This window comes from Myotis nattereri (genome assembly GCF_964212035.1).
Source record: "Myotis nattereri genome assembly, chromosome: X".
Lineage (NCBI taxonomy): Eukaryota > Metazoa > Chordata > Mammalia > Chiroptera > Vespertilionidae > Myotis > Myotis nattereri.
Genome location: NC_138078.1, coordinates 43863807 through 43889763, shown reverse-complemented (window position 1 = coordinate 43889763; position 25957 = coordinate 43863807). Strand labels below are relative to the sequence as shown.

Here is a 25957-nt window from a genome sequence, read left to right as displayed (position 1 = left end):
ATACCTAATTTAAAAGGTTATATACTCCTATTGGATTGATCCCTTTATAATTTTGAAATTTTCTTCTTTGTCCATTTCAAAGTTTATTTTGTCTGATATAAATATTGCTACCAGAGATTTTTTTCACTTCCATTTGCATAATATATCTTTTTCCATCCATTTACTTTCAGAATGTGTGTCTTTCAATGTGAGGTAGGCTGTTGTAGAAAGCATATGTATGGGTCTTGTCTTTTTATCCAGTTAGCCGTCTTATGTCTTTTAACTGGAGCATTTAACCCATTTACATTTAAAATGATTAGTGATATATAGTTATTGCCATTTTATTATTCATATTCATGATCTTTTCCCCCTTCTTCTCCTTAATGAAGTCCCTTTATTTTTATTTTTTGGTGTTTTGAAAAAAAACACACCTAATATTTATTAGGAAACAAAATAGCACATTATAAGAAAATTTAAAAAATAGGTCACATTGTTTCATACTTATAACTCTTACAGGACATGCCTCATTTAACTTAATTTCACACTTAGAAAATTTATATTATATTGAGGGTTGGGTAGAAGTTGAAGTTCACATCCAGGCATGCATGTCATGAACAATCACAAAAGGCTTTTGAGACAATTAAAGGCAGTAAATGAGTGTCCTGTAAACATGAATTTATAGCGTTGCAGGCACTACTTTAAAATAAAAAATGTTAATATTTCATTTCTTGGTATCATTTACATTTGAGTGTGAATATATTTCATATTTATTTCAAATTTCTTACCACATTTTTCTTCTTCATAGTATCTAAGATAATTTTTCAAATAGCATTTCACCACACAAGCATCAAATGGTGCAAACTGGTTAAGTAGTGATGAGCTTCTTTATCTTTTACTTGACTGGGAAGCTATCTGCTTTTGATTCTAAATGCTAGCCTTGCTGAGTATAGTAGTCTTGTTTTTAGAGCACTGCTTTTCATCATTTTGAATATTTTGGGCCAAACCCTTCTGGCCTTCAAAGTTTCTGTTGAAAAATCAGTTGACAGTCTTAGGTAACTAACTTTTTCTTGGTGCTTTTAAGATTCTCTCTGTCTTTAACCTTTGCCGTTTTACTTATGGTGTGTCTTGATGTGGGCCTCTCTGGGTTCCCCTTGTTTGGGAATCTCTGTACTTCTTGGACATGTATGTCTTTTATTTTGCCACATTAGGTAAGTTTTCACCCATAATAGATTTTCAGTACTTTGCTCTCACTCTTTTTTTTTCTTGTAGCCCTATGATACAAATATTGATATTCTTGATACTGCTCTGAAGTTTCCTTAAACTATCCCCATGTATTTTCTTTTTTTTTTTCTTTTTGCTATGCTGATAGCGCATTTCCCACTACCTTGTCTTCTAAATCACTGATTTAACAATCAGCTTTATCTAATCTACTAGTCTTTCTTCTGGTTTATTCATTTCTTTGTTGTTGTTAATCCTCACCTATGGATATTTTTTCTATTGTCTTTTAGAGAGAGTTGAAGGGAGAAAGAGAGATACAGAGAAACTTCCATGTAAGAGGAACACATCCATTAGATGCCTCCCACACTTGCCCTGAGTTAGGACGGGGATTGACCTGAAACTGAAGTATGTGCCCTTGACTGGAATTAAACCCAAGACCCTTTGGTCTGTGGGCCTACATTCTAATCAATGAGTAACCATCCAGGACTCATCCAGTTTATTCTTTTTTTGAAATCTCTATTGTTTGGGATTTTTTTGCACTAGAAGTTATTGTTTTTAAAAGTATTGTTTAAAGTATTACATATGTCCCATTCCCCCCCCCCATTGACCTCTCCCACCCCACCCCATCCCCGACCCCAGGCCTTCACTACCCTATTATCTGTGTCCATGGGTTATGAATATACAAATAAGAGTTCATTAGTTGATCTCGTCCCTCATTCCCGAAGCCTTCCCTGCCTTCTCTCTGAAGTTTGACAGTCTGTTCAATGCTTTTATATCTCTAGGTGAATTTTTATCAGTTTATGTTATTCTTTAGATTCCACATGTGAGTAAGATTATGTGATACTTATCTTTCTGTGACTGGCTTATTTCATTTAACGTAATGCACTCCGAGTCCATCCATGCTTGTGTAAATGGTTTCTTTCTTTTTTACTGCTGGGGTAATATATATATATATATATATATATATATATATATATATATTCTCCCAAAATTCACGCAAGAAGTAATTTTGATAGAAAACACAGGTTTATAATTAAAAATTGTAAATTTTTTATTGATTCATAAAGTATACAGTATAGGGTTATGTATGGAATAGGATATCAGTTAAATGACCTCCATGGCTTTGCTGGCACATAAGCAAATGAATTATGGAACAACAACAAGTGACTGTTGATTTTTCAAACAAAATCATCTTCAGCGATGAGGCTCATTTTCATCTTGATGGCTTGGTTAATCTACAAAATTGTCACATTTGGGGTTCAGAAAAATCCATGAGTGATTGTTGAGAAACAAATGCATCCACAACGTGTCACTGTTTGGTGCGGATTTGGGGCTGGAGGCATCAGACCATTCTTCTTCGAAAATGAGGCTACTCAGGCAATAGCAGTTAATGGTGCTTGCTGTCGCGGAATGATAATCCAGTTTTTTGTGCCTAAATTGCAAGATATGGATGTGGACAACATGCGGTTTCAATAAGACGGTGTCATATGCCATAGAGCCAGAGAAACAATTCAATTACTGCATGAGTCATTTCCTGGTCGTGTAATTTCCCATTTTGGTGATCAGAATTGGCCGCCCAGATCATGTGATTTAATGCCTTTGGACTTTTTTCTTTGGGGTTTTTTGAAGTCTAAGGTTTATGCCAACAAGCCAATGACCACTCACGCCTTGAAGGAGGAAATTGAGCACTGTATCAATGAAATTCAGGCACATTTATGCAAAACGATCATGAAAAATTTCAACAAAAGAGTGCGTATATGCCAGCAAAGCTGTGGAGGCCATTTACCTGATATGCTTTTCCATACATAACCTTATACTGTATACTTTATGAATCAATAAAAAATTTACAATTTTTAATTATAAACCTGTGTTTTCTATCAAAATTACCTCTTGCGTGAATATTGGGACTATATATATATATATATATATATATATATATATAACATTTTTTTATTTCTTTATTGATTAACGTATTACATATGTGTCCTCATCCGCCCATTACCCCCCAATATTGGGACACCATATATATATATGTATATGTTATATTTATATATATATATATAACATTTATATATAACATATATATATATAACATTTTTTTATTTCTTTATTGATTAACGTATTACATATGTGTCCTCATCCGCCCATTACCCCCCAAACCCCCTACACATGCCCTCACCCCAGTTTTCTGTCCCCACTGGTTAGGCTTATATGCATGCATACAAGTCCTTTGCTTGATCTCTACCCCTTACCCCAACCTCCCCTACCTTCCCTCTGAGGTTTGACAGACTGATCGATGCTTCTCTGTCTCTGAATCTGTTTTTGTTCATCAGTTTATGTTGTACATTATATTCCATAAATCAGTGAGATCATGTGATATTTATCATTCTCTGACTGGCGTATTTCACTTAGCATAAGGCTCTCGAGTTCCATCCATGCTGTTGCAAATGGTAAAAATTCCTTCTTTTTTACTGCAGCATAGTATTCCATTGTGTAGAGGTACCTCAGTTTTTAATCCACTCATCTGTTGATGGGCACATAGGCTGTTTCCAAATTTTAGCAATGGTGAATTGTGTTGCTAAGAACATAGGGGTGCATATATCCTCTATGATTGGTGTTTCTAGTTTCTTGGAATATATTCCTAGAAGTGGGATCTATGGGTTAAATGGGAGTTCCATTTTTAGTTTTTTCAGGAAACTCCATATTATTCTCCCCAGTGGCTGCACCAGTCTGAATTCCCACAAGCAGTGCACGAGGGTTCTTTTTTCTAGGCATCCTCGCCCATACTTGCCATTTGTCGATTTGTTGATGATAGTCATTCTGACAGGTGTGAGATGGTACCTCATTGTCATTTTGATTTGCATCTCTCGGATAATTATTGATTTTGAGCATGTTTTCGTATTTCTCTTGGCCTTCCTTCTGTCTTCTTTTAAAAAGTACCTATTTAGGACCATTGCCCATTTTTTGACTGGGTTGTTGATCTTCCTTTTGTTAAGTTGTATGAGTTCCCTGTAAATGTTTGAGATTAAACCATTACTGCTGATAACATTGGCAAATATGTTCTCCCATGCATTGGGCTTTCTTATTATTTTGTTGATGGTTTCCTTTGCTGTGCAGAAGCTTTTTATTTTGATGTAGTCCCATTTGTTTATTTTCTCTAGTTTCCATTGCCCTAGGAACAGTGTCAGTGAAGAAATTCCATTGGCATATGTCTGAGTTTTTGCTACCTTTGGATTCCCCTAATATATTTTTATTGTTTCCCGACTTATGTTTAAGTGCTTTATTTATTTTGAGTTTATTTTTGTGTATGGTGGAAGTTGGTGGTCCAGTTTCATTTTTTGCATGTATTTGTCCAATTTTCCCAACACCATTTATTGATGAGGCTGCCTTAACTCCATTGTACGTTCATGACTCCTTTGTGGAATATTAATTGGTGATATTGATTTCTGGGTTCTCTATTCTATTCCATTGATCTATATGTCTCTTCTTGTACCAGTACCAGGCTGTTTTGAGAACAGTGGCTTTATAATAGAGCTTAATATCTGGTATTGAGATCCCACCTACTTTATTCTTCTTTCTCAGGATTGCTGCAGCTATTCAGGGTCTTTTTTTTTTATTATTCCAGATGAATTTTTGGAAAGTTCGTTCTAGGTCTGTAAAATATGCCATTGGTATTTTAATGGAGAGTGCATTGAATCTATAGATTGCTTTGGGTAGTACGAACATTTTGATGATGTTGATTCTACCAATCCATAAACACGGTATGTTCTTCATCTGTTTATGTCTTCCTCTATCTCTTTTTTCAGTTTCCTGTAGTTTTGTGAGTACAGGTCTTTTACCTCCTTAGTTAAATTTATTCCTAGGTATCTTAATTTTTTTGGTGCGATGATACATGGGATTGCTTTTTCAGTCTCTCTTTCTGTAAGTTCACTATTGGTATGTAGAAATGTCATAGATTTCTCTGCATTAATTTTGTATCCTGCTACATTGCTGAATTCATTTATTGAGTCTAATAATTTTTTTATGGAATTTTTAGGTTTTCTATGTACAGTATTATGTCATCTACAAATAAGGACAGTTTCACTTCTTCTTTTCCAATTTGGATGCCTTTAATTTCCTCTTCTTGTCTGATCACTATGGCTAGCACTTTCAGTAATATGTTGAACAGGAGTGGTGAAAGTTGGCATCCCTGTCTTGTTCCTGTTCTTAGAGGAAATGTTGTAGTGTTTGCCCACTGAATTTGATGATGGCTGTAGGTTTGTCATATAAGGCCTTTATTATGTTGAGGTATGTTCCCTCTATTCCAACTTTGCTGAGAGTTTTTATCAAGAAAGGGTGTTGGATTTTGTAAAATGCATTTTCTGAATCAATTGATATGATCATGTGGTTCTTGTCTTTCAATTTGTTTATGTGATGTATCACATTTATTGATTTGCGGAAACTGTACCAGACTTGTATCACTGGAATAAATCCCAGAAGCGGAGGACCAAATTAGCGAATTAGAAGGCAGGGAAGCAAAACACACCCAAACTGAACTGCAATTGGAGAAAAAATTAAAAGACAGGAGGAGAGCCTAAGGGAGTTATGGGACAACATGAAACAAAGCAACAACGAATAATAGGAGTGCCAGAACAACAGGAAGCGGAACAAGGTTTAGAAAACCTATTTGAAGAAATAATGTCAGAAAACTTCCCTAAGGTGGGGAAGAAAAAAGTCACACAAGCACAGATTCCCAAACAAGATGAGCCTGAAAAGACCCACACCAAGACATATAATTACCATGGCAAATGTTCAGGACAAAGAGAGAATCCTACAGGCTGCAAGAGAGAGACGGAAAGTTACATACGAGGGATCTCCCATCAGATTATCAAATGATTTCTCAACAGAAACACATCAGGCCAGAAGAGAATGGATGGAAATTTACCAAGTGATGCAAAGCAAGGGACTTAATCCAAGAATACTCTATCCAGCAAGGCTATCATTCAAAATTGAAGGGGAAATAAGAAGCTTCACAGACAAAAAAAGGCTAAGGGAGTTTGTCACCACCAAGCCCACAATGCAAGAAATGCTAAAGGGACTGGTGTAAAAAGAAGAACTAAAAAGTTGAGAGAGGGAAAATGGCAGCAGTATAAACGGACGTGTCCTGTGCCTTGTCCTGGAGCAGATAAGGGTGAGCAGCTGAAACGGGTAACATACAGCCCGAATAGGCAGAGGATTTTCAGCTGAGAGACTGTCTGAAGCTAGGAAAGACCGAGAACCCCCAGGAAAAAAAGGACGGTTGGAAACTGCGGCTGAAACCTCTCAGGGTGCACCAGCTAAGCAGCGGAGACTGCGCCATCTTGGGTGGTTGTTGCCGGCATCCAGAGATCAGCTACTAACCTGGAAACAAGGGATCCCAAGCAGCGTGACTGCTTGAACTCAGACGAGCACTGCTTCTTCTCACGGAAAGGTTAGACATACCCTAAAGGTGCAGTTTGCAGTTCGGATTGGAGAGAGAACCGAGCTCATGCACGCGGGGCAAAATCTGCGCCCCACAGAGTTCGCAGCCGTTGGGACCAGCGTGACCCACGAGTGGGGAAGAGGCCCCACAGGGCTGCTGGCAGAAGGGAACGCTAAAAATAAACACATAGCTGGACTGGATGTAAAAAAGCAGCCTTGGATTTTGCCAATCTGCTGGCTGCTTGGTGCCAGGGGCGAGTGGGCGCGCGGGGACTGCGCATTGAGACTGTGTGAAGACCTGGAAGTTGGAGGCTTGGGAATTCGCACAATGTATCAGGCTCTTGTTACAGTTCCCCTTAGATCCGTGCATTTGATTATTAAACCCAGTGCATGGGATTCCCCAGTTGGGGTCATTCGCAGAGCCTGTAGGGGAAAGTTCTTTTTGGGGAGCCTGGGAAACAGCGGGCAGTAACAAAGAACCAGCTCTGGGCAGTGGTCTTTCCCAAATCAGTTCCAAATACCATAGAGAGAAAAAAAAAACAACCCTACTGATAGAGAGGACTTATAGCCTCGGAGGTCAATCCAGACACACTGCCACCCAGAGGCAGAGCCACAAACTGTCTCTTCTGTGATCACAAATAAAGGCAGTCTGGTAAACAAATACAACCTGCCTTAAAATCAGGTCTGTGGTTTACTGCACGGAGGGACAGTGTATCGCAGGGAAGTTCAACACTCCCCTGAATGCCTGGCAGGACTAAGGCGTGCCAAAAAGAAGAGTGGAAGATCTGAAGCACCTTCACTTCTGAATATTTATATATAAATATATATATATATTTTTAATTCTTTTTTCACCATTTCATTAAGAACCTATTTTATTATTTTTTTTATTTTTTATTTTTTTCATCACTCGATTTTTCCTTTTTAATTACTACATTTTTTTAACCGGTATTACTGCTATCCTTTTACCATATTTTCAAGTGTCATTTTTTTATTTTATTTTTATTTTTCTTTATTTTATTTTGGGATTAGTGTTCTACACTCTATTTTCATCATTCCTTTAGCATCATTTCTCTCTATCTCACATTTACCATTAAGCCAAAACTCTCTTACTCAATTTTCCCCTTTTGTTGTCCTGTTTCTCTTACCCTATTCCTGCTTTGGATTTTCCCTATTCCTTCTTTCTACCCACTGTCTAAATTTCACCCTACTTATATATCTAATTTCCAATCCCTCGCTCTAAATCCATATACACCACTCTCTTATCTTTCTTCACTATCTATTTTTTTTCTCTCTCTCTGTCGTTTTGCTAGCGTTTGCTTGATTTTGAGTATATTGGGGTTTTTATGCTTGTGTGGGAAATTGTTTTGTTTTTCATTTTCATTTTTCTGTTTTGCTTACTTTTTCTTTATCTGGTTATTTTTGTGCTTCTGTTTTCCCTTGCCTCGCTTGATATTGGTGGTTGTTTGTAGTTTGCATTAGTCTCCAGGGATCTGCTGCTGGATTTCATTGAGATTGGTTGTGGTTCTCTTGGAGTTTTCTCCCCATACAAATAGCCTCTTCCCCACCTCTATTTCATTCTCTTACTTTTTTTGTTTTGTCTCTTTGTTTTTTTCTTCTCTCCCTTTTCCCAATATCATTTCAGCACTCCTTTTTGTTTTTTATTTTTCTCTTTAATCTTTTCTGTTTTTTCTTCCTTATCCCCTAATTCTCTTCGCTCGGGGGGGTCACCGTTATTTGGGGTTATTAATATCGTGAATGCATTTAGTTCGGTGCCTTGTACGATATGCCTTGTTGTGTTGTATTTTGTGCCTTTGAATCAGCACAGCAGAGAGAGAACTGCATAACCAAACACCTTGAGAAGAGAAATCATGGTGAAACAAAGAAACAACCCAAATATGAAAGAAAAACAGGCATCATCAGAAAAGGAAGTAAACGAAATGGAGGCAATGGAGGCAAGCAACCTGTCAGAGAAAGAATTCAGAGAAATGGCCATAAGGTGGATGAAAAGAATGGAAGACCAATTCAACAATATGTGTAGGAACCAAGAGGAAATGAAGAAGAACCAAGAGAAAATGAAGAGAAACCAAGAAGAAATGAAAAATGACATCACTGCCAGAAAGAACTCAATAGAAAGCATCAACAGTAGACTAGAAGAAGCAAAGGACTGCATTAGTGAGCTAGAAGACAAGGTAGAAAAAAATACCCAAACAGAACAGCTTCTAGAAAAAAAAAATTAAAAAGCAGGAGGAGAGCCTAAGAGAACTCTATGACAATACTAAACAAAACAACATCCGAATAATAGGGGTGCCAGAAGGAGAGGAAACTGAACAAGGAATAGAAAACCTGTTTGAAAAAATAGTAACAGGTAATTTCCCTGATATAGAGAGGAAAAAACTCACACAAATCCAAGAAGCTCACAGAGTCCCAAACAAAATGAACACGAAAAGACCGACACCAAGGCACATAATAATTAAATTGGCAAACAACAACGACAAAGCAAGAATCTTAAAAGCAGCCAGAAAGATACAGAAAGTTACCTACAAAGGATCCCCCATCAGACTAGCGACCGATTTCTCAACAGAAACACATCAGGCAAGAAGGGAATGGAATGAAATATACAAAGTCATGCAAAGGAAGGGTCTGAATCCAAGAATACTGTACCCAGCGAGGCTATCAATCAAAATTGAGGGTCAAATCAGGAGCTTCACAGACAAAAACGGTCTACGGGAGTTTATTACAACCAAACCAGCAATGCAAGAAATGCTAAAGGGTCTGCTGTAAGTAGAAAAAACAGGAAACAAAGAAGGAATGCAGCGGTAAAGAACAAAAATGGCGACTAACAAGTTTCTATCAATAATATCTTTAAATGTAAATGGATTAAATTCCCCAGTCAAAAGGCATAGGGTAAATGAGTGGAGAAGAAAACATGACCCATATATCTGCTGTATACAGGAAACCCAACTCAGAAAAAAAGACGCACACAGACTGATGGTGAAGGAATGGAAAAAGGTTTTAAAGGCCAATGGAAGTAAAAAAAAAAAAAAAGCTGGGGTAGCAATACTTATATCTGACAAATTAGATCTCAAAGTGAAGGACATAAAAAGAGATCAAGAAGGCCACTTCATAATACTAAAGGGAGCACTCCAACAAGAAGAAATAACTCTGGTAAATATATATGCACCCAATATAGCAGCACCCAAATACGTAACAAATCTTCTGGAGGAGATCAAGGGAGAGATTGACAGCAATACAATCATAGTAGGGGACCTTAACACCCCATTATCTCCACTGGACAAATCCTCTAAACAGAAACTCAGCAAAGAAACATCAATCCTAAATGACTCACTAGATCAGATGGAATTAATTGACATCTTCAGAACATTTCACACCAAAGCCACAGAATATACATTCTCCTCAGGTGCACATTTGTAATCTTCAAAGATAGACCATATATTGGGTCACAGACAAAGTCTCTTCAAATTCAAGAAAATTGAAATCATATCAAGCATCTTCTCAGAACACAAAGGCATAAAACTGGAAATCAACTACAACAAAAACAATCCAAAAAAATCAAACACATGGAGACTAAATAGCATGCTATTAAACAACAACTGGGTTACCAATGAGATCAAAGAAGAAATAAAAAACATCATGGCATCAAATGACAATGAAAACACAACAATCCAATACCTATGGGACACAACAAAAGCAGTCTTAAGAGGGCAGTTCATAGCTCTACAAGCCTACGGCAAGAAAGAAGAAACAATAAGAATAAATGACCTAACTCTACAACTCAAAGAGTTAGAAAGAGAGCAACAAAAAAGGCCCACTGTAAGCAGAAGGAAGGAAATAACAAAGATCAGAGCGGAGATAAACGACATACAGACCAAAAAACCAATACAAAACATCAACAAAACCAAGAGCTGATTCTTTGAAAGGATAAACAAAATTGATACACCTCTAGCCAGGCTCACAAAGAAACAAAGAGAGAGGACCCAAATAAACAAAATCAGAAATGAAAGAGGAGAAATAACAACAGACCCCATAGAAATACAAAGGATTGTTAGAAAATACTATGAACAACTCTACTCCAACACACTAGACAACCTGGAGGAAATGGACATATTCCTAGATAAATACAACCTTCCAAAACTTAACCAGGAAGAATCTAAAAATCTCAATAGGCCAATAACTATGGAGGAAATCGAAGCAGTAATCAAAAAGCTTCCAGCAAACAAAAGCCCGGGGCCAGATGGCTTCACAGGGGAGTTTTACCAAACATTCAAGGAAGACCTAAAACCTATCCTCCTCATACTATGTCAAAAGATCCAAGAGGAAGGAACACTTCCCAGCTCATTCTATGAAGCCAACATCACCCTAATCCCAAAACCAGATAAAGACAATACAATGAACGAGAATTATAGGCCAATATCCCTCATGAACATAGATGCCAAAATCCTCAACAAAATCCTAGCAAATCGGATCCAGCATTACATCAAAAAGATCATACACCATGACCAAGTAGGATTTATCCCAGGGATGCAAGGATGGTACAATATCCGCAAATCAATAAACGTGATACATCACATAAACAAATTGAGAGAAAAAAACCACATAGTCATATCAATTCATGCGGAAAAAGCATTTGACAAAATCCAACACCCTTTCTTGAGAAAAACTCTCAGCAAGATAGGAATTGAGGGATCATACCTCAACATAATAAAAGCCCTATATGACAAACCCACAGCCAACATCATAATCAAAGGCCAAAAACTAAAACCATTCCCCCTAAAAACAGGAACAAGACAGGGATGCCTCCTCTCACCACTCCTGTTCAACACAGTACTGGAAGTACTAGCCGTTGCGATCAGACACGAAGAAGAAATAAAAGACATCCAGATTGGAAACGAAGAAGTAAAACTGTCCTTATTTGCAGATGACATGATACTGTACATACAGAACCCTAAAGACTCCATCAAAAAATTATTAGAGTTAATAACTAAATTCGGCAATGTAGCAAAATACAAAATTAATGCTAAGAAATCCATGGCATTTCTTTACACCAATAGTGAACTTACAGAAAGTGAAACTACAGAAGCAATCCCATTTACCATTGCACCAAAAAAATTAAAATACCTAGGAATAAACTTAACTAAGGAGGTAAAAGACTTATATGCTGAAAACTACAGGACACTGAAAAAAGAGATAGAGGAAGACATAAACAGATGGAAGAATATACCGTGCTCATGGATTGGTACAATCAACATCATCAAAATGTCCATACTACCCAAAGCAATTTATAGATTCAATGCAATCCCCATTAAATTACCAAGGCATATTTCACAAATCTAGAACGAACGTTCCAAAAATTCATCTGGAATAAAAAAAGACCCCGAATAGCTGCAGCAATCCTGAGAAAGAACAAAGTAGGTGGGATCTCAATACCAGATATCAAACTGTATTACAAAGCCACTGTTCTTAAAACAGCTTGTTTACTGGCACAAGAACAGACATATAGATCAATGGAATAGAATAGAGACCCCAGAAATCGACCCAAACCACTATGCCCAATTAATATTCGACAAAGGAGGCAAGAGCATACAATGGAGTCAAGACAGTCTTTTCAATAAATGGTGTTGGGAAAATTGGACAGATACATGCAAAAGGGTGAAACTAGATTACCAACTCACACCATACACAAAAATAAACTCAAAATGGATAAAAGACTTAAACGTAAGATGGGAAACCATAAAAATACTAGAGGAATCCACAGGCAGCAAAATCGCAAACATGTGCCGAAGAAATTTCTTCTCTGATAATGCTCCTAGGGCAATGGAAACTAAAGAGAAAATAAACAAATGGGACTACATCAAAATAAAAAGCTTTTTCACAGCAAAGGAAACCATCAACAAAACAACAAGAAGACCCACTACATGGGAGAACATATTTGCCAATGATACCACCGATAAGGGTTTAATTTCCAACATTTACAGGGATCTCATGAAACTTAACAAAAGGAAGATGAACAATCCAATAAAAAAAATGGGCAACGGACCTAGATAGACACTTTTCGAAAGAGGACATACAGAAGGCCGAAAGACATATGAAAACCTGCTCAAAGTCACTAATTATACGAGAGATGCAAATCAAAAGGACAATGCGTTATCATCTCACACCTGTCAGAATGGCTATCATCAACAAATCAACAAACAACAAGTGTTGGAGAGGATGTGGAGAAAAAGGAACCTTTCTGCACTGCTGGTGGGAATGCAGACTGGTGCATCCACTGTGGAGAACAGTATGGAGCTACCTCAGAAGACTAAAAATGGAACTCCCATTTGACCCAGTGATCCCACTACTAGGAATATATCCCAAGAAACCAGAAACGCCAATCAGAAAGGATATGTGCACCCCTATGTTCATAGCAGCACAATTCACCATAGCTAAGATTTGGAAACAGTCTAAGTGCCCATCAGCAGATGAGTGGATTAGAAAACTGTGGTACATATACACAATGGAATACTATGCTGCGGTAAAAAAAAAAGGGAACTCTTGCCTTTTGCAACAGCATGGATGGAACTGGAGAGCATTATGCTAAGTGAAATAAGCGAGTCAGAGAAAGATAAATACCAGATGATCTCACTCATTTGTGGATTATGGAGAACAACATAGACTGATGAAAAGGGACAGACCCAAAGACTGAGAAACAGTGATCCGGCTATCAATCCCCAGAAGGAAAGTAGGAGAGGGCGGGGGTAAGGGGAAGAGAGCAACCGAAGGACTTGTATACATGTATATAAGCCAAATCAATGGACATGGACAACAGGGGGATGGGAGCATGAGTGTGTGTTTGGGGAGGAGGTTGGGGGTTAATGGGGGGGATGAGGACACATTTGTAATACCTTAACTAATAATAAAAAAAATTTTTTTTTGAAGACACACACACACAAAAAAAGAACTAAAAAGTTAAGAAAGAAAACAGGCACAAAAAATTAGAAATGGCTACAAACAAGTACCTTTCGATAATAACTTTAAACGTAAATGGACTAAAAGCTCTAATCAAAAGACATCGAGTGGCTGTATGGATAAAAAACATGACCCATATATTTGCTGTCTACAAGTGACCCACCTCAGAATAAGGGACTCACACAGACTGAGAGTGAAGGGATGGAAAAATATCTTTCAGGCAAATGGAAATGGAAAAAAAAAAAAAGCTGGGGTAGCAATACTTATATCAGACAAAATAGACCAGTGATGGTGAACCTTTTGAGCTCGGCGTGTCAGAATTTTGAAAAACCTTAACTCTGGAGCCGTGTCACATATAGACATTTTTTGATATTGGCAACCATAGTAAAACAAAGACTTACATTTTTGATATTTATTTTATATATTTAAATGCCATTTAACAAAGAAAAGTCAACCAAAAAAATGAGTTTGCGTGTCACCTCTGACATACGTGTCATAGGTTCGCTATCACTGAAATAGACCTCAAAGTGAAGGCCATAATAAGAGATAAGGAAGGCCACTTCATAATACTGAAGGGATCGATACAACAAAAGGATATAACCCTGATAAACATATATGCGCCCAATGCAGGAGTACGCGAATACATTAAAAAAAACTCCTGGAAGATATCAAAGAAGAGATCTACAACAATACAGTCATAGTAGGGGACTTCAGAACACCACTGACATCACCGGATAAATCCTCTAGAAAAAAATATCAGCAAAGAAACAGCAATCCTAAATGACTCACTAGATCAGATGTACTTAATTGACATCTTCAGAACATTTCACCTCAAAGGCAGTGATATACGTTCTTCTCAAGTGCACATGGGACATTTTAAAAAATAGACCACATATTGGGTCACAAGCAAAGTCTCCCCAAATTCGGAAATGATAGAGGCAAAATAAAAACAGGCCCCACAGAAACACAAAGGATTGTTAAAAAATACTATGAACAACTCTACTCCAACAAACTAGACAACCTAGAGGAATGGACATATTCTTAGAAAAATACAACATTCCAAAACTCAATCAGGAAGTATCTAAAACTCTCAATAGGCCAATAACTATGGAGGAAATTGAAGCAGTCAGGAAAAAGCTTCCAGCAAACAAAAGCCTGGGGCCAGATGGCTTCACAGGCGAATTTTACCAAACATTCAAGGAAGAACTAAAACCTATCCTCCTCAGATTATTCCAAAAAATTCAAGACGAAGGAACACTTCCAAGCTCATTCTATGAAGCCAACATCACCCTAATACAAAAACCAGATAAAGACAACACAAAGAAAGAGAATTACGGGCCAATATCCCTCATGAACATAGATGCCAAAATCCTCAACAAAATCATAGTAAATTGGCTCCAGCAGTACATCAGAAAGATCATATAACATGACCAAGTAGGATTTAACCCAGGGATGCAAGGATGGTACAATATCTGCAAATCAATAAACGTGATCCATCACATAAACAAATTGAGAGGAAAAAACCACATGGTCATATCAATTGATGCAGAAAAAGCATTTGACAAAATCCAACACCCATTTTTTTTTTAAATATATTTTATTGATTTTTTACAGAGAGGAAGAGAGAGAGATAGAGAGTTAGAAACATCGATGAGAGAGAAACATCGATCAGCTGCCTCCTGCACATCTCCCACTGGGGAGGTGCCCGCAACCCAGGTACATGCCCTTGACCGGAATCGAACCTGGGACCTTTCAGTCCGCAGGCCGACGCTCTATCCACTGAGCCAAACCGGTTTTGGCAACAACACCCATTTTTGATAAAAACTCTCAGCAAGGTGGGAATAGAAGGATCATACCTCAACATAATAAAAGCCCTATATGGAGAAACTAAGATGGCGGCATAGATAAACACCGGGAAATAGTCGCCTCCCACAACAATTGAACAATATCCCAAAGGACGGAGCAAACATCGTCCAAAACAACAGGAAGGCTGGCTGAGTGTAATTTCTACAACTAGAAGAAAAGAAAAGCACGCTGAGAGCCAGAGGAGCTGCGGAGGCTGAGTGCAGAGGTACGCGGCAGCTCGCGCGCGCGCGTGCGCGCGCGGAAAGGGGGTGGCACCTGAGGACGCGGCTGTCTTTTTGAATCACAAGCTCCCGACTGCTCTGATCTCCGGTTCTGGGAAGTCTCTGGGGACCCAGGTCTCATACGGGGAGAGGCTGCTCTCTCAGGCGGCAGCGGGCGAACTTGGGGGCAGATTTCCCTTGGAGGTGCTTGCAGCCATTGCCGGGACACTGAGACGCGCGACTCCGGGCGCGGAGAATCAGCCATAGCTTCTTTCTCTGGCCCTTTGACTCCCTGAGACCACGCCCCACCCGGGCTGCAGCAGAGGCTTTTGCATGTGAATGCCCCAGAACTTTGCAACCTGATAATTACCTAACTGCAGCCAGGCCAGCCAGACCCGGAACTTCCAAGAGAAGGCCCAAGGCCCCGCAGCGACTTGCATTGCTTCACAGCTGAGCCTCTTCGTAGTTCCTGCTGTGTGGCCTCAGGCAGGGGCTGAATTAGCACCTCCTTAGATCCAGGAGCCACTGCACCCAGTGGTCAGAGGGGGTCCATTCTCCCACTTCAGACACAGCTGCTTCCCACAGCCAATTGGCCTGGAGGTCAATTCCTCCCAGTGATCCGACAACAAGCGAGGCACCAAGAGTGCACCAAGAGTGTCCACCCCAGGTAACTGGGGAGGCTGAGCCACTGGACCCTACAGGACACCTGGCGCGCAGGCCACTCTATCAACACAGGGAAGCAGCCAAAATGCAGAGACAAAGAAACAGGTCACAATTGGCAGAAACGGAGGAGGCCAGACGACTGGATATAGAGTTCAAGGCCACGTTTATAAGGTTTGTCAAGAATTTTATGGAAACCGCCGATAAATTTAATGAATCCCTCAAGGAGTATGGTGAGACCATGGAGGTCATGAAAAAGGACCAATTAGAAATTATGCATACACTGACTGAAATAAAGAATACTTTACAGAGCTCCAACAGCAGACAAGAGGATCCCAAGAATCAAGTCAAAGATTTGAAATGCAAAGAAACAAAAAATACCCAACCGAAAAAGAAAAAAGAAAAGAGATTCAAAAAATATGAAGATAGTGTAAGGAACCTCTGGGACAACTTCAAGCGTTCCAACATCAGAATTATAGGGGTACCAGAAGGAGAGAGAGGGCAAGATATTGAAAACCTTTTTGAAGAAATAATGACAGAAAACTTCCCCCACCTGGTGAAAGAAATGGACTTACAAGTCCAGGAAGCGCAGAGAACCCCAAACAAAAGGAATCCAAAGAGGACCACACCAAGACACATCATAATTAAAATGCCAAGAGCAAAAGATAAAGAGAGAATCTTAAAAGCAGCAAGAGAAAGACAGTCAGTTACCTACAAGGGAGTACCCATCCGACTGTCAGCTGATTTCTCAACAGAAACCATGCAGGCCAGAAGAGAGTGGCAAGAAATATTCAAAGAGATGAATAGCAAGAACCTGCAACCAAGATTACTTTATCCAGCAAAGCTATCATTCAGAATGGAAGGTCAGATAAAGAGCTTCACGGATAAGAATAAGCTAAAGGAGTTTATCACCACCAAACCAGCATTATATGAAAAGCTGAAAGGTATTCTTTAAGAAGAGGAAGAAGAAAAAGGAACTCTTACCATTTGCCACAGCATGGATGGAACTGGAGAGCGAATAAATACCACAAGATCTCACTTATTTGTGGAATATAATGAACAACATAAACTGATGAACAAGGACTGATCCAGAGACGGAGAGGCATTGATTGGACTGTCGGGCCTTGGAGGGAAGGTAGGGGAGGGTGGGGGCAAGGGGGAAGGATCAACCAAAGGACTTATATGCAAGCATATAGGCCTAACCAATGGACACGGACAACGGGGGGGTGAGGGGGTGAGCGGGGAGAGGGGGGGTAGAGGGTACACATATGTAATATCTTAATCAATAAAAAATATTAAAATGGGGGGAAAAAAAAAAATAAAAGCCCTATATGACAAACCCACACCCAACGTCATACTCAATGCACAAAAACTAAAACCATTTCGGGACAACAGGGAGGATTGCCTCCCAGATGGCTGCTGACAGGAAGTCAGACTGCAAGACAGTGTGAGAGTTAGAGAACAAAAGAGTGTGTGGAGGTACCGAGAGTATAAGTTTGTGGGTGAGCGATAGCTATACTCCAGGGGACTGTTGGAGACTGCTGGATTGAGCTCCCCTAACCAGGCAGCCTCCACTGCTGCTGAAATCTCTCCCGGAGCAGCCAGCTCTGCGCGGAGCAGCCAGCTCTGCCGCGGACACCGTGCCATCTTGAGTGGCTGATATTGGAAGCATATACATCAAGATACCTGGCAACCACGGCACCCAGGAACCAACTATGAAGCCAGGAACACCGGATCACAAGCAGAGAGAATACGTGGACTCAGACGAGCCCTCCTCCTCCTCATGGAAAGGGAAGATTTCACCTAGATAGAGGTGCGGTTTGTAATTCAGGTTGGAGAGAGGAACGCGCGCAGGGGAAATATGCACCCCACAAAGTCCAAGGCCTTAGGGCCAGAGTGATCCCGAGTGTGGAAGGGGTCCCACAGGGCTGCTAGCAGAAAGGAACTCTAAAAGTCAGCCCATAGCTGCACTGGGTGCAAAAAGGCAGCCTCGGACTTTGCCAGTGTGCCGGCTGCTTAGTGCCAGGGGAGAAAAGACGTGCGGAAGAGACTGTGGGAGAATTGCACACAGAGCTGGACAGTGGAGGGTTGCAAGCTCACACACCTACCCTGGCTCTTTTTTTTTTCTCCTTAAATTTTTGCTTTTGTTTAATAAACCCAATACATAGGATCACCCAGTTGGGGTTACTCACAGAGACTGCAGCGGAAAGTTGTGTTTGTGGAACCTGGGAATCAGAGCGAGGAGTAACGATCAAGGAACCAGCTCTGGGGCAGTCGACTCTCTCAAACCAGTATTAAGTGCGATGCGGAAAACAAAACCTAAATACTGGCTAGAGAGGACTTATAGCCTCGGAGGTCAATCCAGAGACACTGCCAACCAGAGGCTGAACCACGAACTGACTCTTCTGTAAACACAAATAAAGGCAGTCTGGGAAACAAAGAAATACTGCCTGCTTTAAAATCAGGGCTGTGGTTTACAGCACAGAGGAACAGTGTATTGCAGGGAAATTCAACACTCTCCTGAATACCTGACAGGACAAAGGCGTGCCAAACAGAAGAGTAGAGGAAGTGAAGGACCTTCACTACTGCACATTTTTATTTTTTCAACCTTTTACTTAAGCAACTAAATTTTTTTTCTTTTTTCGTCATCTGATTTTACCTTTTTAAATACCACATTTTTATTTTTAACCAGGATTATTACGACTACCATTTTTCCTTCTTTTCTAACGTGTCATTTTATTTTCTCTTTATTTTATTTTGGGATTAGTGTTCTATATTCTATTTTCATCTTTCATTTAGCATTATTTTACTCTATCTCAACTTTATGCCAAAGATAGACCATATATTGGGTCACAGGCAAAGTCTCTTCAAATTCAAGAAGATAGAAATCATATCAAGCATCTTCTCAGATCACAATGGCATCAAACTGGAAATCAACTACAATAAAATCAATCCCCAAAAAATCAAACACGTGGAGAGTAATAGCATGCTAGTAAACAATGACTGGGTTACCACAGAGATAAAAGAAGAAATAAAAAAAAATCATGGCAACAAACGACAATGAAAACACGACAATCCAAAACCTATGGGACACAGTGAAACCAGTCTTGAGAGGGAAGTTCATAGCTCTACAACCCTACTGCAAAAAACAAGAAACAATGATAATAAATCACCTAACACTACAACTCAAAGAGTCAGAAAGAGAGCAACAAGAAAAGCCCAGTATAAGCAGAAGGAAGGAAATAATAAAGATCAGAGAGGAGATAAATGATATAGAGACCAAAAAACAATACAAAACATGAACAAAGCCAAGAGCTGGTTCTTTGAAAGGATAAACAAAATTGATGAGCCTCTAGCCAGGCTCACCAAGAAGCAAAGCGAGAGGACCCAAATAAACAAAATCAGAAATGTAAGAGGAGAAATAACAACAGACACCACAGAAATACAAAGGATTGTTAAAAAATACTATGAACAACTCTACTCCAAAAACTAGACAACCTAGAGGAAATGGACATATTCCTAGAAAAATACAACATTCCAAAACTCAATCAGGAAGAATTTAAAAATCTCAATAGGCCAATAAATATGGAAGAACTTGAAGCAGTCATCAAAAAGCTTCCAACAAACAAAACCCCGGGGCCAGACGGCTTATAGGGGAGTTTTACCAAACATTTAAGGAAGAAATACAACCTATCCTCCTCAGGCTATTCCAAAAATTTCAAGAGGAAGGAACACTTCCAAGCTTATTCTATGAAGGCAGCATCACCCTAATACCAAAATCAGGTAAAGACAACACAATGAAAGAGAATTACAGGCCAATATCCCTCATGAGCATAGATGCTAAAATCATCAACAGAATCCTAGCAAATCAAATCCAGTAGTACATCAGAAAGATCATAAATCATGACCAAGTAGGATTTATCCCAGGGATGCAAGGAGGGTACAATATCCGCAAATCAATGAATGTAATATATCACATAAACAAATTGAGAGAGAAAAACCACATAGTCATATCAATTCATGAAGATAAAGCATAGGACAAAATCCAACACCCATTTTTGAAAAAACCTCTCAGAAAACCGGGAATACAAGGATCATACCTCAACATGAAAAAAGCCATATATGACAAATCCACAGCCAACATCATACTCAATGGGCAAAAACTAACACCATTTCCCCTAAGAACAGGAACAAGACAGGGATGCCCACTCTCACCACTCCTGTTGGACATAGTACTGGAAGTATTAGCCATTGTGATGAGACAAGAAGAAGAAATAAAAGGCATCCAAATTGGAAAAGAAGAAGTAAAACTGTCCTTATTCGCAGGTGACATGATACTGTACAAAAAAAAAAACCCTAAAGGCTCCATCAAGAAAACTAATATACTTAAGAAATGAATTCGGCAATATAACAGGATACAAAATTAATGCCAAGAAATCTATGGCATTTCTATCCACCAATAATGAAATTACAGAAAAAGAGACTGAAAGAGCAACCTCATTTACCATCGCACCAAAAAAATTTAAGATACCTAGGAATAAACTTAACTAAAGAGGTAAAAGACCTCTACTCAGAAAACTACAGGAAGTTGAAAAAAGAGATAAAGACATAAACAGATGGAAGAACACACCATGCTCTTGGATTGGTAGAACTAACATCATTAAAATGTCCATACTACTCAAAGCAATCTATAAATTCAACACTCTCTCCATTAAAATACCAACGGCATATTTCACAGACCTAGAACGAACTCTCCAAAAATTCATCTGGAATAAAAAAAGACCCCGAACAGCTGCAGTGATCCAGAGAAAGAAGAACAAAGTAGGTAGGTTCTTAATATCAGATAGCAAGCTGTATTACAAAGCCACTGTTCTCAAAACTGTCTGGTACTGGCACAAGAACAGACATATAGATCAATGGAATAGAATAGAGAGCCCATAAATCGACCTGAAGCAATATGCTCAATTAATATTTGACAAAGGAGGCAAGAACATACAATGGAGTCAAGACCGTCTCTTCAATAAATGTGTTGGGAAAATTGGACGGACACATGAAAAAAAAAATGAAACTAGACCACCAACTTACACCATACACAAAAACTCAAAATGGATAAAGGACTTAAATGTAAGACGGGAAACCATAAAAATACTAGAGAAATCCAAAGGCAACAGAATCTCAGACATATGCCGAATCAATTTCTTCACGAATACAGCTCCGAGGGCATTGGAAATGAAAGAGAAAATAAACAAATGGGAATACATCAAAATAAAAATCTTCTGTACAGCAAAAGAAACCATCAATAAAACAACAAGAAAGCCCACTGCATGGGATAACATATTTGCCAATATTATCATCGAAAAGGGTTTAATCTCCAATATGTACAGGGAACTCATACAACTTACCAAAAGGAAGATTAAACAATCCAATCCAAAAATGGGCAAAGTACCTGAATAGATACTTTTCAAAAGAGGACATTCAGAAAGCCAAGAGACATATGAAAACATGCTCAAAGTCACTAATCATCCAAGAGGTGCAAATCAAAAGAACAATGAGGTACCATCCCACACCTGACAGAATGGCTATCATCAACAAATCAACAAATGAGAAGTGCTGGAGAGGATCCGGAGAAAAGGGAACACTGGTGCATTGCTGGTGGGAATACAGACTGGTGCAGCCACTATGGAAGACAGTATGGAGTTTCCTCAAAATACTAAAAATGGAACTTCCATTTGACCCAGTGATTCCACATCTAGGAATACATCCCAAGACATGAGAAACACCAATCAGAAAGGATATATGCATCACTATGTTCATAGCAGCGCAATTTACCATAGCTAATATTTGGAAACAGTCTAAGTACCCAGCAGCAGATGAATGGATTAGAAAACTGTGGTACATCTACACAATGGAATACTATGCTGCTGTAAAAAGAAGGAATTCTTACCATTTGAAATGGCATGGATGGAACTGGAGAGCATTATGCTAAGTGAAATAAGCCAGTCAATGAAAGAAAAATACCACATGATCTCACTCATTTATGGATAATAAAGACCATTATAAACTGATAAAAAAATAGATACAGAGGCAGAGCAGTACCGAACAGAATGTCAAACTACAGCAGGAAGCCGAGGGAGGGTGGGGTTATAAGTGATCAACCAAAAGGCTTGTATGCATGCACATAAGTATAACTAATGGACACAAGACGCTGGGGGTAGGGGAGGCCAGGGAAATGTCAAGGGGGGAAAAAAGGAGACATATATAATACACTTTGTAATACTTTAAGCAATGAAAGAAAATTTAAAAAATTAATTCAGTCAAAAAATAAAAAAAAATAAAGTATTACAAATAGTGGTACATGTGTAACCTCTTTTTTCCCCATTGACCTTCCCCTGGCCTTCCCTACCCCCAGGAACATTCCATGGTATTTTTTTTTAATATATTTTTTATTGATTTTTTACAGAGAGGAAGGGAGAGAAATAGAGAGTTAGAAACATCGATGAGAGAGAAACATCGATCAGCTGCCTCCTGCACATCTCCTACTGGGGATGTGCCCGCAACCCAGGTACATGCCCTTGACCGGAATCGAACCTGGGACCTTTGAGTCCGCAGGCCGACGCTCTATCCACTGAGCCAAATCGGTCATGGCTTCATTGGAGTATTTAATCCATTTACACTTAAGGTTATTATTGAGATTTACTTGTTTCTTGCCATTTTGTTCTTTATGCCTGTGTTCCTTCTATCCTTTGTATTTCTTTGTTATACAACAGTCCCTTTAACATTTTTTGTTTGTGAAGCTCCTGATTTCACCTTCAATTTTGAATGATAGCTTTGATGGATATATTTTGGGGATTAGTCCCTTGCTTTTCACTATTTTGTATACTCCATGCCATTCCCTTCTGGCATGATGTATTTCCATTGAGAAGTCAGCTGATAATCTAATGGAAGATCCCTTGTAGGTAATTTCCTGTCTCTCACTTGCAGCCTTTAAGATTCTTTGTCTTTTACGTTTGCCAATTTAATTATTATGTGCCTTGGTGTTGGTCTTTTTGAGTTCATCTTGATTAGTACTCTCTGCGCTTCTTAGACTTGTGTGACTATTTTCTTGCCCAAGTCATGGGAGTTTTCTGTCATTATTTCTTCAAACAGGTTTTCTACTCCTTGATAATCTTCTTCCCCCTCTGACATCCCTATTATGAGGATGTTGTATTGTTTCATGTTGTTGCAAAGCTCTTTTAGATTCTTCGCCTGCTTTTTAATTTATTTTTCCTACTGCTTCTCTGCTTGGGTGTTTTTTCTACCTTGTCTTCTAATTTGCTGAATTGGTCCCCAACTTCTTGTAGTCTACTGTTGAAACCTTCCATTGTGTTCTTTATTGCAACTATATCATTTTTCATTTCTTCTTGATTCTTATTCATCATGTATTTCTCCTTTGGCTCCTTGTAATTTTCATTGTGTTGCTTGTAATTCTCAGTCAGATGTTTGAGCATCCTTATAACCATTACTCTGAATTCCTTCTCTGACAAATTACTTGCCTCCATTTCATTTAGTTCCTTTTCTGGTGATTTCCTCCTTTTCTTTCATTTGGGCATTGTTTCATTTCCTCCACATTTTTGCTATCACTTTGTATTTGTTTCTATGTCTTAGATCAAACTGCTATGCCACTCAGATTTTTGGGGGGGTCATCCTACATAGTAGGTGTTTTGTGGGACCCAGTAGTGCAGTCTCTCAGATCTGATCTGGGTGTTCTAGGAAAGCCCACTACTTGAGTTATTTGGGGTTCTCATAATGTAGTTGGGACTTGAATGTTATTGTACCATTCATGGATGGAGTCTCCTCATAGATTGTCTGACTATGTGGTTCAGCCAAAAACTTGTTGTGCAAACTGTTGTGGATGTGCTCAGGTTCCCAGCTCCCATAGCAAGGGTTGCTTGTAAGGTCCCACTGGTGTGTGACTCACTGTGCTGTCCCAAAACATGCTGCTGGAGTGGTATGTATCTCTGGTACTCACTATGGGGTCCCCAAGCCCACGGTGGGTTGGTGCACGACTCTGCAAATCACTGAAGGGGATACTGGAGCCTGTAGCCAGGGTGGTGTGCCACTCTACATTAGCCCACTGTGGAGGCCTTGGGGCCTTCAGCGGTGCTTAATTTCTTACTGGTCATGTTTCATGTCTTTGAAATTCTCACTCAGATCCTTGAAAGTCTCAAAAAGTCCCTTGAAGCTCTCATTGAGTCCCTTGAAGCTCTCATTAAGATCCTTGAGCAACCTAATCACCATTGTTTTGAACTCTGTATCTAATAGTTTACTTGCCTCCATTTCATTTTTTCTTTTTCTGAAGATTTCTTCTGTTCTTTTGTCATATTTATTTTTCTCTGCATACTGGCTACTTCCCTGTGTTTGTTTCTATGTATTAGCTAGAGCTGCTATGTCTCCTGGAATTGGTAGAATGGCTTTGTGTAGTAGGTGCCCTGTAGGGCCCAGTGGCTCGATCTCCCCAGTCACCTGAGCTGGGCATTCTAGGTGTGCCCCTGTATAGGTTATGTGCATAGCCTTGTTGCAGTTGAACCTTCATTGCTGTTGGTTTCACTGGGAGGAGTTGATCTCCAGGCCAATTGGTTGTGAGGACCAGCTGCATTTACAGTGGAAGAGCTGCTGTGTAGGAGACACCCCTATGGAGCAGGACCTGCTTCAGTGGGGCTTTGGTGCTCAATGAGTTTGCCCCTTGAGTGTGCCACTTGTGGATGTATAGAGTTATAATCTGGTATGGTCTGAAGTTGTCCACCAGGTGCACTAACTCTGTGGCCTCCTGGATAGTACAAAGTCAGCCACTTGCTGGTGACACCTAGAAGGAGCTACAGTTATCTTCAGTTAGCTGCTATTTGTATTGGGCTTAGAAGTGCATAGGTGAGGCCAAGTTTGAAGCAAGGTACACTGTTGCTAGTGCCAGGTCTTGGGCCTCTTATGGACAGGTATGGGGCACACTCATGCCAGCTGCTGTCTGTTTGAGAGATTTTAGGAAATTTTGAGGCCTGATCCAGGATAGTCCTTTCCTATGGAAAAGCTACTGCAAGCTACTTTGGTGGGGCTGCAAGTTGGATGGGGTGGGTCTTAGGGAATCACCAATGTGGAGGGAACTGTGTGAGCCACACTGATGGGAACTCAGATATGGCTGCCAGTCAGCTCTGTGATGGGGGAGGTCCCAGCACAGGAACAATGATCCCTGTGAGTACCCCCATCTTGGAAAAAGCTGTCCCTTAGTTTCTGCCCAATACCAGACAATAAAGTTCCTCTTCATATGTCCCTGGTTCCCCCAATGTTGCCACTCAGCACTGGAGATCAGACAGAGTAGGACCCTGTAAGTGCATGCACTGACACTTTAAGAGGAACTGCCTAGGACTCCAGCAGCCACCTTGTCACTCAGCCATAATCCCCAATGGTTTTTACAGCCTGAAGTTATGGGGACTTCTCTTTCGAGCTCTGAAACCCTGGGTTGGGTGTCTGGTGTGGGGCTTACACCCCTTACTTCTCATGGGAGGCCTCTGAACTGGATATATCACTCCTGATTTTAAAACTCACCACAGGTGGGTATCTGATCAGCCCATTCCATGCCTCCAACCCTCCTACCAGAC

General features: G+C 39.7%; 1 protein-coding gene across 1 annotated transcript in view; it reads right to left on the bottom strand.

Annotated features, from left to right (window-relative positions):
* ZDHHC15 (zDHHC palmitoyltransferase 15) overlaps positions 1-25957 on the bottom strand; it is a 404696-nt gene that overhangs the window by 162352 nt on the left and 216387 nt on the right. The gene's annotated exons all lie outside the window — the stretch shown is intronic.